Source organism: Pogona vitticeps, chromosome 1 (genome assembly GCF_051106095.1).
Source record: "Pogona vitticeps strain Pit_001003342236 chromosome 1, PviZW2.1, whole genome shotgun sequence".
Lineage (NCBI taxonomy): Eukaryota > Metazoa > Chordata > Lepidosauria > Squamata > Agamidae > Pogona > Pogona vitticeps.
This window is the reverse complement of record NC_135783.1, coordinates 63,337,376-63,349,909: the sequence shown is the minus strand read 5'-3', so window position 1 is coordinate 63,349,909 and position 12,534 is coordinate 63,337,376.

The window sequence follows — 12,534 nt, the reverse complement described above, 5'->3', positions numbered from 1 at the left end:
CTGGCTTTCTCCATAATCCAGCGCATGCTAGCAATTTGGTCTTGAGTTCCTCTGCCCCTTCGAAATCCAGCTTGCACTTCTGGGAGTTCTCGGTCCACATTCTGTTGAAGCCTACCTTGGAGGATTTTGAGCATAACCTTGCTAGTGTGGGAAATGAGTGCAATTGTACAGTAGTTGGAGCATTCTTTGGCACTGCCCTTCTTTGGGATTGGGATATAGACCAATCTTTTGCAATCCTATGGCTACCGCTGAGTTTTCCAAACTTGCTGGCATATTGAGTGTAGCACTTTAACAGCATCATCTTTTAAGATTTTAAATAGCTCGACTGGAATGCCATAACCTCCACTGGCCTTGTTGTTAGCCAGGCTTTCTAAGGCCCACTTGACTTCAGTGTCCAGGATGTGTGGCTCAAGGTCAGCAACCACACTATCTGGGTTCTCCGGGACATCCAGATCTTTCTGGTATAATTCCTCTGTGTATTCTTGCCACCTCTTCTTGATGTCTTCTGCTTCTGTAAGGTCCCTACCATTTTTGTCCTTTATCATGTCTATCTTTGCACAAAATGTTCCTCTAATATCTCCAATTTTCTTGAACAGATCTCTGGTTTTTCTCTTTCTATTATTTTCCTATATTTCTTTGCACTGTTCATTTAAGAAGGCCCTCTTGTCTCTCCTTGCTATTCTTTGGAAGTCTGCATTCAGTTTTCTGTAACTTTCCCTGTCTCCCTTGAAATTTGTTTCCCTTCTCTTCTCTGCTATTTGTAAGGCCTCATTGGACAGCCACTTTGCTTTCTTGCATTTCCTTTTCTTTGGGATGGTTTTTGTTGCTGCCTGTACAATGTTACGAGCCTCTATCCAAAGTTCTTCAGGCACTCTGTCCACCAAATCCATTTCCTTAAATCTGTTCTTCACTTCTACTGTGTATTCATAAGGGATTTGGTTTAGATTATATCTGACTAGCCCAGTGGTTTTTCCTACTCTCTTCAGTTTAAGCTTGAATTTTGCTATGAGAAGCTGATGATCAGAGCCACAATCAGCTCCAGGTCTTGTTTTTGCTGACTGTATAGAGCTTCTCCATCTTTGGCTGCAGAGAATATAATCAATCTGATTACAGTATTGTCCATCTGGTGATTTCCATGTGTAGAGTCGCCTCTTGTGTTGTTGGAAAAGAGTGTTTGTGATGACCAGCTTGTTCTCTTGACAAAACTCTATTAGGCTTTGCCGTGCTTCGTTCTGAACTCCAAGGCCAAACTTCCCTGTTGTCCCTTTTATCTCTCGACTCCCTACTTTAGCATTCCAATCCCCTAGAATGAGAACATTTTTCTTTGGTGTCAGTTCTAGAAGGTGTTGTAAGTCTTCATAGAATTGGTCAATTTCAGTCTCCTCAGCATTGATGGTTGGTGCACAAACTGGGATTATTGTGATGTTGAAAGTCTGCCTTGTATTCGTATTGACATCATTCTATCATTTTTGAGATTATATCCCATTACAGCTTTTCCCACTCTTTTGTTGACTATGAGGGCTACTCCATTCCTTCTATGAGATTCTTGCCCACAATAGTAGATACGATAATCATCTGAATTGAATTTGCCCATACCTGTCCATTTTAGTTCACTGACGCCGAGGATGTCAATGTTTATTCTTGCCATCTCCTGTTTGATCACATCCAGCTTACCAAGGTTCATAGATCTTACATTCCAGGTTCCTATACAGTATCATTCTTTGCAGCATCGGACTCTCCTTTGACTTCCAGGCACATTCACAGCTGAGCATCCTTTCGGCTTTGGCCCAACCACTTCATTAGCTCTGGAGCTACTTGTACTTGTCCTCCGCTCTTCTTCAGTAGCATGTTGGACGCCTTCCGATCTGAGGGTCCCATCTTCCAGCGTCGTATCTTTTAGCCTTTTATTTCTGTTCATGGGGTTTTCTTGGCAAAGATACTGGAGTGGCTTGCCAGTTCCTACTCCCTGGATATGGCACAGAAACCATTTTGGTTGCCTTGGTGGATAATCAGTGCTCACATCTGGACAGGGGGACTGTGTCCCTGTTGATTCTGCTGGAACTGTCAGCAGCTTTCAGTACACTCGGTCATGATATTGTTCTGAGCCATCTCTCTGGAATGGGACTTGGAGACACCATTTTATGATGGCTCCAGTCCTTTCTGGAGGGATGATCTCAGAAGATGGTGCTGGATGACTCCTATTTAACACTCTGGCCATTGGCCTATGGTGTACTCATGGCACTGTCTTGTCCCCTGTGCTGTTTAATTTATACATTAACCCCTGGGAGAAGTTGTCTGCAGTTTTGGAGTTCAGTGTCACCAGTAGGCAGATGACACCCAGTCTCATTTCCACCTAACTCCAAGGAAGCTGTTCCTGTTCTAAACTAGTGTCTGTCATCAGTAATGGACTGAATAAGTGCAAACAGACTGAAACTTAATTTGGGCAAAACAGAGGTGCTCCTAGTGAATCAAAAGGCTGATAATGGAAAAGGGATTCAACCTGAGCTAGATGGAGTTACACTCCTCCTGACAACTGTGGCTTGCAGCCAGGTGTACCATGGACTCATACCTGATCAATACTCAAGTCTCAGCTGCATTTGTACAACTAGACCTGGTCTATAAGCTGCACCATTCCTGGAGATGCCTGATTTGGCCACACGCCTTGTTACATACAGCACTGAATGTTACCTGTCTGTCATGGGTTTGGAGGGAAAGTTCCATCCTATGGGGAGTGGAAGGCGGGACATCAGGAGGAGGGGCTGTACTGTATATATATGTGGAGCGTGTGTGGTGAAGTTCAGCAGACGCTGGGATGTGAAGAAGCAGCAGCTGGGAAGAAGAAGCTGGTGTGGGAGTCTGTGTGTCAGACAGGGTACTACTGTGTGTCAGAGTACCAACCTGATAGGTTCAGGTGTCTGTTGGTTAGCCAGAACTGATAGGTTCAGGGTCTGTGCTTCAAGTTAAGGGTTCTGTGTGAACCAAACTGTGTGCATGTATGAATGAGATTAAGCCACGTTACTATATCTTATTGTTGTTTTAAATAAACCTTATTCTTTTATTTGTTGAAAATCCATCCCTGGTCTGTGTGACTTCTTATAGGGAATGGTTGGTGGCAGCTTAGTTAACGTGTGGCAGATCCCAGTAGGTCTGGGTTTGTCACACGCCTTAGTTACATCCTGCTTGGATTAGTGCAACATGCTCTATGTGGGCTTGGCTTTGAAGATGGTTCAAAAACTTATGAACTTCAGAAACTGATTCAATATGCTGCAGCCAGGCTGCTGATCAAGCTAGTTACAGGGAGCATATAACTCCTCGTTGCAACAACTTCACTAGGTACTGGTCCATTTCTGGATCCAATTCAGAGTGCTGGTTATGACGTATAAAGTTCTATATGGCTTGGATTCAGACTATCTGAATGACCATATCTCCTGAACCTTCTAAGTTCTTAAGATATTCTAGGGTGACCCTTAGTCCCACTGCCCTCTCAGACATATCTGGTGGAGACATAGGTGTCTTTTCTGTAGCTGCCCCCAGCTTGTAGAATCTCCTGCCCTGGTAGTCTAGGTTGACTCTCATCCTCTTGTTGTTCCAGTGACAGGTGAAGACCATGCTTTTTAGTCATTGGCCCATGAAGGTTTTTAATTTTAAGTGCTGCATATCAATTTGTATATGTTTGAATCTGTTATTTATTTATTTATTTATTTATTTATTTATTTATTTATTTATTTATTTATTTATTTATTTATTTATTTATTTATTTATTTATTTATTTATTTATTTATTTATTTGATTTTTATCCCGCCTATCTGGACCAGATATTAGTTTTAACTAATTACTATTAATATTTTTTTTTTAATGTAGTAATGTTTTTTGAGCAGCTTTGGGCCTTATAATTGCAGGAAAGACAGTATAAAATGAATGAAGGAAGGAATGAATCTATCTTTCTAATCACAGGCTAGCTATAACATATAATCCAGACCTCAGCTATTACATATGTGTTGTGAGGTTGCTTAACCCTAACAGAGTTTTTGGGATATGTGAAATGTTCAAGGAGTTGGTTTACTGGTTGTTGTGGATTTTTCGGGCTCTTTGGCTGTGTTCTGAAGGTTATTCTTCCTAACGTTTCACAGCATCTTCAGAGGACAGGAGTAGCACTCTGTCCTCTCCTGTCCTCTGAAGATGCCGGCCACAGAGACTGCTGAAACGTTAGGAAGAACAACTTTCAGAACACAGCCAAAGAGCCCAAAAGACCCACAACAACCATTAGATCCCGGTCGTGAAAGCCTTCGTGAATACAGTTGCTTTACTGTTGCCATTCATATTACCACACCCTGGGACATTTCCATGACTGAGTGTGGATTTGAACCCAGGTTTCCTGAGTCCTAGTCCAACATTCTACCTCTTAACACCCCAGTTCTCCAGCTTTGAGTCAGTTGCATACATTCCCAATGATATAAGTGGGATTTCACAAAACGATGCTTTGTAGATCCGAACTTCATATTGTACATTTTTTCTTTCCTGCAATTATAACATAGACTGCTGTATTAATTTCTTTATAAACAAGCATCACTCTAATTGCCTTATGTTTATGCATCTTTTTTTTTAGGCTGATGAATTCATAGTACTTCCTTTATGTCACCACCAGAGGGCAAAGGTTTCCTTCCAGAAGCTCCAATGAAACAGTAACAGGCACCGCCCGGGGTGGTCGACCTGTTCAGGTCCTCTCTGTCCAGGTGCAAGCAACACCTCCTCCCCCCCCTCCCCAGAGCAGGTGGTTTGGATTAGGCTGAAAGAAATTGCTGGGGCTGGTTTGGGCAAACATGCTCTCCCCCAGTTCTGTTGCTGTGAGCTGCTTTTGTGTTGTCACTTTGAAAGCCTTAGCCTTAGATTCCTAGCTAAACTAAAGCCAGATGGTATTTTCCAAGGTGAACAAATGACCCTTTCTTTAGAAACAGAACAGCCCACACAGAGGCTTTTTTTAAAAATAAAATCTAAGATACAACAGCAAAAGGATAAATGAGATAGCAATGGACTGAGTTAAGGGAAGGGCTTCTTTCAGAGAGAGAGAGAGAGCACATAGTAACTAAAATGACAACCCTGGGCATACCACAAAAGGATAGAAGTCAGGGTGAAATAAATGGAGAGGTCTAAATAAGCAAATAGACAGACTATTTCAACTGTAGTCAGCAAGAATAAGCTACAGACTCTTGTAACATTTCCCTTAAGATGTGCTGACAGATGTGCTGCAAAAATTTGATGATTATTCCTGAAAAAAGATGGGCATGAACCGCTGGTTTGTCCATTGGCCCAACCGGTGTTCCGTGGTTCTGAGCCCCACCTCCTCGGAGGCAGCACCCCGGCTTCCTTGCCAGGCCTCCTCTGGAGGCTCTGAGTGGAGGAGGCCGAGACCAACTCCTATTGAATCAACAGACAAACCATCTCTATTTCTGAACATTTGCCTTGGTTGAAAATATATTGCATTACTACATGAGGCCGCTAGCTGGGATCATCAGGGGGTGTGGAGCATCGTGTCACCAGTATGCTGACGACACCCAGCTCTACATCTCCTTTTTACCAACTACAGGTGATGCCGTCCTGTCCCTCCAGCGCTGCCTGGGGACCGTACTGGAATGGATGCAGGAGAATGGCCTGAGGCTGAACCCGGACAAGACGGAAGTCCTGAGGGTGGGGCCCCCCGTGGTTGGTGGCTCGGTCGACTCTCTCTCGTTTGGGGGGGCGACCTTGACTCCGGTGAGTGGGGTCCGCAGCTTGGGCATACACTTGGACCCGACGCTTACCATGGAAACACAGGTGGCGTCGGTGGTCCGCTCCGCCTTTTTCCATCTTTGGCGGATTGCCAGGCTGCGGCCCTATCTCGACACGGGGGCCCTCACTACCTTAGTGCATGCGCTTGTAATCTCAAGATTAGACCACTGCAACGCGCTCTACGTGGGGCTACCTTTGAGGCTGATACGGAAACTTCAGATGGTGCAGAATGCAGCAGCCAGACTTCTCACTGGTGGGAGAAAATACCATCATATCTCTCCCATCCTGGCTAGACTGCACTGGCTGCCCATTCGTTTCCGTATTGACTTCAAAGTTTTAATGCTCACTTATAAGGCCCTAAACGGTTTGGGACCTCGATATCTGGCGGAACGCCTTCACCCACCAAGTTCTACCCGGATCACCCGCGCGAGCCAGGAGGTGAGGCTGAGGAGCCTGACGCCGAGGGAGGCCCGAAGGGAGAAGACACGAAACCGGGCCTTCTCGGCGGTGGCTCCTCACCTTTGGAACAATCTCCCTCCTGAGATCCGCGCGGCCCCTTCCCTGGGCACATTTAAAACTCAGCTAAAAACATGGCTTTATGTTAAGGCCTTCCCTCCTGCCAGCATTTAATTTAATTTTAAGCTATTTTCCTCTCTATTTGTTATTTATGATTTATGTTATATTTGTTAATTGATTTTTATTTTATGTTCCTATAATTGTATTAACATTGTTGTTAGCCGCTCAGAGTGGTACAGATGTATCAGATGAGCGGGATATAAATCAAATAAATAAATAAATAAATAAATAAATACCATGCACCTGATCATTTGTCATAGGATATCCCTGAAGTCTTTATTAAAGACATAATGTGCCTTGCAATCATAGATGTAAAAGGACATCTACCCATCATAGCTCTATTGGGTTTTTCATTTGCCATTCAGGCATGTCAGAAGAATCCTTTTTTTTTTTTTTAATGCAATGAGTGTTTGGAGGCAAAATATCCCAGACCAAGAGAAAGTCAAGGATGACTACCAATGGTAGTTCTGTCTTTGTCTTCTTTGGTCTGTGCACAGGTATATGCAGCAGTTGCTCATGCAGGCCAAATGAGGAATTGGCACTGCCAAATTCTGAAGTGCAAGTTCTCACCATGACACTCCCCACAAAAACAGCCCCCCTCCATGCTGAACATATCAGCAAAACAGTTCCTCTAGTTTCATCATCACCAAAAGCAGGTCTTTGGAAAGCTAATGGATCTTAATTAGCTATTCGAGATGAAGATGGCCCCTAATACTTAGCAGTAACAAAAATGTTAGCTCATAGCAATACATTTTTTGAGAACATTCATTTCCTTCTCCTCCTAATTATTGTGGGGAATGCAATTAAGTGCAGCAGAGGTAATTCTGGGTTGAGAGCAGGCAATGTCATCCCCCCTCCCCATAGGTTATTATTCAGAAGATAAATATTTAACACTTTTTATAGTTCTGGTCTCCTTCACAATCAAAATCCACATATATCCCATTTTTTTCTAAATATACATCACCACAAAAAGTACAGCAATCCTCCAGTATGGGAGCAATCACTAGATGTCACTGTTATACAACACAAATATCTCTGTTACATGCAAGGATGTGTGATTCAGAATTATTTTAGTTCACTGTGATGGGTTAAATGAAAAGAAATCCTTTTTTGTATGAGTAGTGAAGGTCTGTGGAGCTTGGTAATTTCTGCATTCTTCATGACACGTAGCTCTTAATGTTTTGTCTCATGCTTGTTTTGTCTTGCTTAAGTGAAAATGCAGCTAGGCATTTTAAAATATGGATTAGATAAGGAGATAACATATTTGGCAATGCCCCAGAGAGATTGTCAGCAGAAATGAAATCGCTCATGAGAAAGCGACTGCCTGAATTAATGTGTTAGAGTTATTCTATAATGCAAAAGTGTTTGTCTGTGTGAAAGAGAGAGAGAGAGAGAGAGAGAGAGAGAGATATGGATAGTTTCAAGTCAGAACCAACTTATAGCAAAACTCTAATCAGGTTTTCAAGGTGAGATATTTAAGGAGTGGCACACACTAAGAGCAGTCAAGTGAATGGAAAATTGGTGTACATCTATAACATCACCCTCAACTCAACTGTTTGGTCAAGTTTCACAAGCTCTGGAACATGCATAACTAGATCAATGAAAGAGGGCAGAACTGAATGGGGATCTTGGAAGAGGCTTGGAAGACACACACACCCCCAGTGTAAGCAATACTTATTCTACAGTGCCACCTCCGCAGGGAAAAGGCTGAGTAAACAAGGTGAGCCATCCCTGTGCCCAAAAGATCAACAAATGTGGATGTTGTGAGACCAGAGGCGGAAACACATTTCAAACCTGACAGCTGTCGATTCACCATCAGACTAAAAAGGTACACAGAACCCAAATCCCCTGGGCTCATACAGTAGAGTGCTAAAAGAGAAGAGTCTCATTGTGTGTGGGGAGCTCATTGCTACCACACAGAAACCAAACAAGCATTCTGGTGGTACATCAGAACTGCTTAAAATGATTTTGTTTGTGCATATGCAAAGTAGAAAAGGAAAGAGAAAAAAACTAAGATGGCTTAAAAAACAAAAACAAACTACCGTACTGATACTTCTACAACAATAGTAATTCAAAGTTAGGTTTCCCTGCTTCCCTTGAGTTTAAAGGGGTTGTAGAAAGGCAGTTAAATAAGCAAGACTGGAAACTGCCCCCATTTGCAAAATAAAACCAAAGCCTTTGCCAAAACAACTTGTAATGTATACTTTGGGCTGAGCCAAAAAGAGACGGGGCACCTTTGGTAAGAATGCCACCTTGCCAAAATTAAAAATAACAATCCTATCACTTCAGTCACCTATTGTGGTAAGAATGAGTATAAGCCCTTATCCCATCTGCATTCAGCCTTCCTGTGGGACTCAGCAGTGAGGACCACTGTGAGGACAAGATACTGGCCTCCCTCTGTATTTGTTGCGTTTGTCTGTTTCCTGGCCATAAGCCCATAGCTGACTGGCTGTGTGACCTGACAATGTTGTCAAGCTCATCACACGGTCCCTGAACAGATGGGATGATACCCCTCAAGAAATGAAACAAAAACTGCAGCCAAGATTGATAATCCAGTGGCTTTGCAGGAGGGGTGCTTTGCTGGTTTCAGGTAGGAAATGTTCATATACAGAAACTTAGCACACCAGAGCATATTGCGATCAGAGGTGACAGAGGAATGCAGAAAACAACATTTTATGCCATGTGTTATTTAATGGATGTCATTTCTTTAAAATTTCCAAAGACAAATATAGGTGTTTCAACACACACAATCACGAATACACAGAGTGGAGGCATCTACATCGGTCATTTGCTCATCACGTTGCATAGGATTTGGCTAAGGGGAAATTAAAGTAGAAGTCAGCAACTACACAATGTAAAGCTCAATGTGGGGAAGCTGATTAGCGAATCATCTTTTTTTCCCCAAGCTGGTAGAGGTGAGTTAAATTTGCTCCAGTTCTCTAGCGTCACTTTTCTTTGCTTTCAGCTCTATGTGGTTGCGTGATTCTATGCAAAGGGACTCATAGAGGAATCAGTTTGCCTCAACTGGATGCCTGTGGCCTTCAGTGTTCTTGGTTTTTTTTTTTTAAGTGCTTTAAAGTTAGTGCTGACATGGATAATTGATATGACAGCTTGGGGAAAGGATGTGGGAGAGGCAAAGTGAACGCATGCTCCCAATGGACATTTCCAATTGACACCTCCTTAGGTCAAAAGCAGCTTCTGATGTTGAACCTCTGAGCAAAATTTGAACAGCTTCCTCTGCCTCTGATCTGATTATTTCTGCAATGCTTTGTTTGTCATTTGGACAGCTACAATGATTTCATCCATGGAAACCGGCAGGGACCCATTTTGAATAACTGTGGATCAAAGCAGATCAAATTATGTTCTCCCTGCTAAGAGAGAGAAACTCATGGAGTTCTCAGTAGTGTTGAAGCATTATTCTCAAGTCCACACCAACCTAGCTTTGACACTAATACAGCAACAGGTATCTATGGCAAATGGACCACTTGAGATCTCTCTTTTTAAAATCTGAAGTACTGTGGAAAGAGTGGAAGGCATTGTTTCCCTCTGTAATTCCAAGCACAACTCTCCATGGCTTCAGTTGGTTGGGAAGAAGCTTCACCTCCTTCCTCTGTGCAATAAACCCTCCCCATGTTGACTTTCAGCTAATGACAAAAAGTGTCAACCCCAATTGTGTGAATTCATTACTTGGTGCTGGGATTGTAACACTGTGCAATAAAGCCCAAACTGCTCCCAGCATGTGTACCCTTTTCTAACGAGTTTGCCTCTCATAATGAGCATTTACACCTCTTTTTCATGCTCATGAGTTCAACATGCTCTTCTTATATGAAGCCTAGTCTAGTCTAGAACAGAAATCTCTTCCCTTGATATTTCAAGATTCAAAACTTGGCGCAAGAGGTGGGACCTTGTGATGTCATAGGATAGGTCCTTTGAATATTCTAGAGGAAGAGGAGAGCAACAGAAAAGCAAGCACAACAAATATACATCCAGCTTTTCACTGAGCCAGGTGCTAGGTTGGACACTTCAGAACGGATGGAGACACACACACACACAAAACTAAACGTACTTGTTAACTTACTTATTTGTCTCCTTTATAAGCCACTTGTCTCCCAGTGAAGGGGCTCAAGGCAATTCACGGTGTTAAAACAAGTAAAATTAAAAACACAATAAATGACACATTGAAAACAAACTATAATACTAATTAAAATAATTAAATGGTCAAAACTTTAAAACTGTAAAAACGTAACTAAAATTTGGCATCTAGGGGCTGCTATTATTATTAAAAAGCTGCCTGAAGAAGTGGGTCTTCAACAGTTGGTGGAAAGATAAAAGGGATGGAGTCAACCTCACTTCTTGAGGGAGCGCATTCCACAGCCCGGGAGCAGCCACAGAGAAGGCCCTCTCTCATGTCTCCATGAAACCCACCTGCAATAGCAATAGTAACAAGAGGAGGGTGTACTCTGAAGATCTTAAAGAATCAGAAGGCTCTTATGGGGAGACATGGCCTTTCAGACAGGTTGGAATCAAACTGTTACAGGTAATAACCAGCACTATAAATTGGGCCCAGAAACAGACTGGTAGTCAGTGCAGTTGATGTACTGGGGGTGTTATATGCACCCTATAATAGCTTAAAAAGTTTAAAGTTTTATTATGCGGTCATAGACCCGATTATACAAAAATAAATACATAGAATAAATACATAGTATAGTATAAAAACTTGCTATAGCATTTTGCGAATTCTCATAGCTAAAAAGAAAAATTTAGCCACTAACTGTGTTATTATTTTATTCTCTCCGCACAACAGAAACTTCAGATAGCCTGTGGTAGGTAGACCAGTACATTTACTCATGATTGAACCAAGATATTGAATACATTCATTCCTGTATAAGCTACATTCTAAAATGATGTACGCCAAGGTCTCAGTAACATCTTTCCCACAAGGACAAATCCTTTCACCATATAACTAGCCATAGTCAGCAGTCTGCCAGCTGCTGTTTGAACCGGTTGAAGTTTCTGAACATCTTTCTTCTTCCGGTACCATTCACTCACAAGGAGAGCAGAGGAAGACCAGCAAATCTGTGCAACATCAGCCTTTGTACTGATATTGGGAAACTTTATCTGCAAACACCTACGTGTGAAATCAAATATCATACAACATGATTCTCCTTTCTTCTGCAGTACCCTACGGTCCTGTTCCCACCCCCACCCTCTTTATCCAACACTCTGGAGCAGAATATGAGAACCTACAGTGGCAGGATTGTCCCTTTTCTTATTTTCTGACAGATGTTTTTTCAAGGAGCCTTGTGGCACTGTGGTTAAGCTGCTGTACTGCAGCCAAATCTCTGCTCGTAACTTGGGGGATCGAACCAAACCAGCTCACTCAAAGTTCATTCATCCTTCCAAGGTTGATAAAATGCATACTGAGTTTGCAGGGAGGACAAGATGTAGTCTGCAAAATTAACTTCTAAATAGCCCAGAGAGTGATTTAATTCCTAAGGGGTGGTATATAAGCAGCACATTTTGCTTTTTAAATTATTATTATTGTGGGGAGGATCTAATTAAATGTGATCCAATATTAGCAAAGAGCATCACTGTCCTCTTTACTCACATAGGGTGGAATGAATGCAAGGGCTATGAAGCAGAAACTTCTTAGAGTTATTTCTAGCCATCTGTAACTCAGTTTCAAATAGACAACTAGCGACTTAACAACTAAACAACAACAACAAACAGATGGTTGTTAAGAGTGCCCCAGTCTTTAGACCTGCAAAATAAAGTATTCAATTAGAAGTATGCACTGGATCATTAATCTGGTCTGTGCCTGAATAAGAGCACATAAATTGGTGCCCAATCTGTCCTTTGCCCTTTAGGGGACACTCTGACCTGATCCCTGATAGGGCTTGTGCATTTCCAGGTTTCTATGAAAACAAACATGTTTTTGTGGATGCATCAATGCAAAGGGCTTAAATGTGGGATGGGAATAGGGGTACATGGCTGCATCATTTTTCGGGGATGTGATAGATGTTAAAAATTCGGAGACACAGACTCGGGAGGATTGACTTCCTCTTTTGATGCATCTTTTGAAGAAGCAACCAGTCCTTTTGTATTTACCGTTGTTTGTGCCTAATTTTGTACAGAGACATTTTACACAATTGCAGAGGCCTCAGAATTTGGGGCGAGGAAGCACTCATGTCT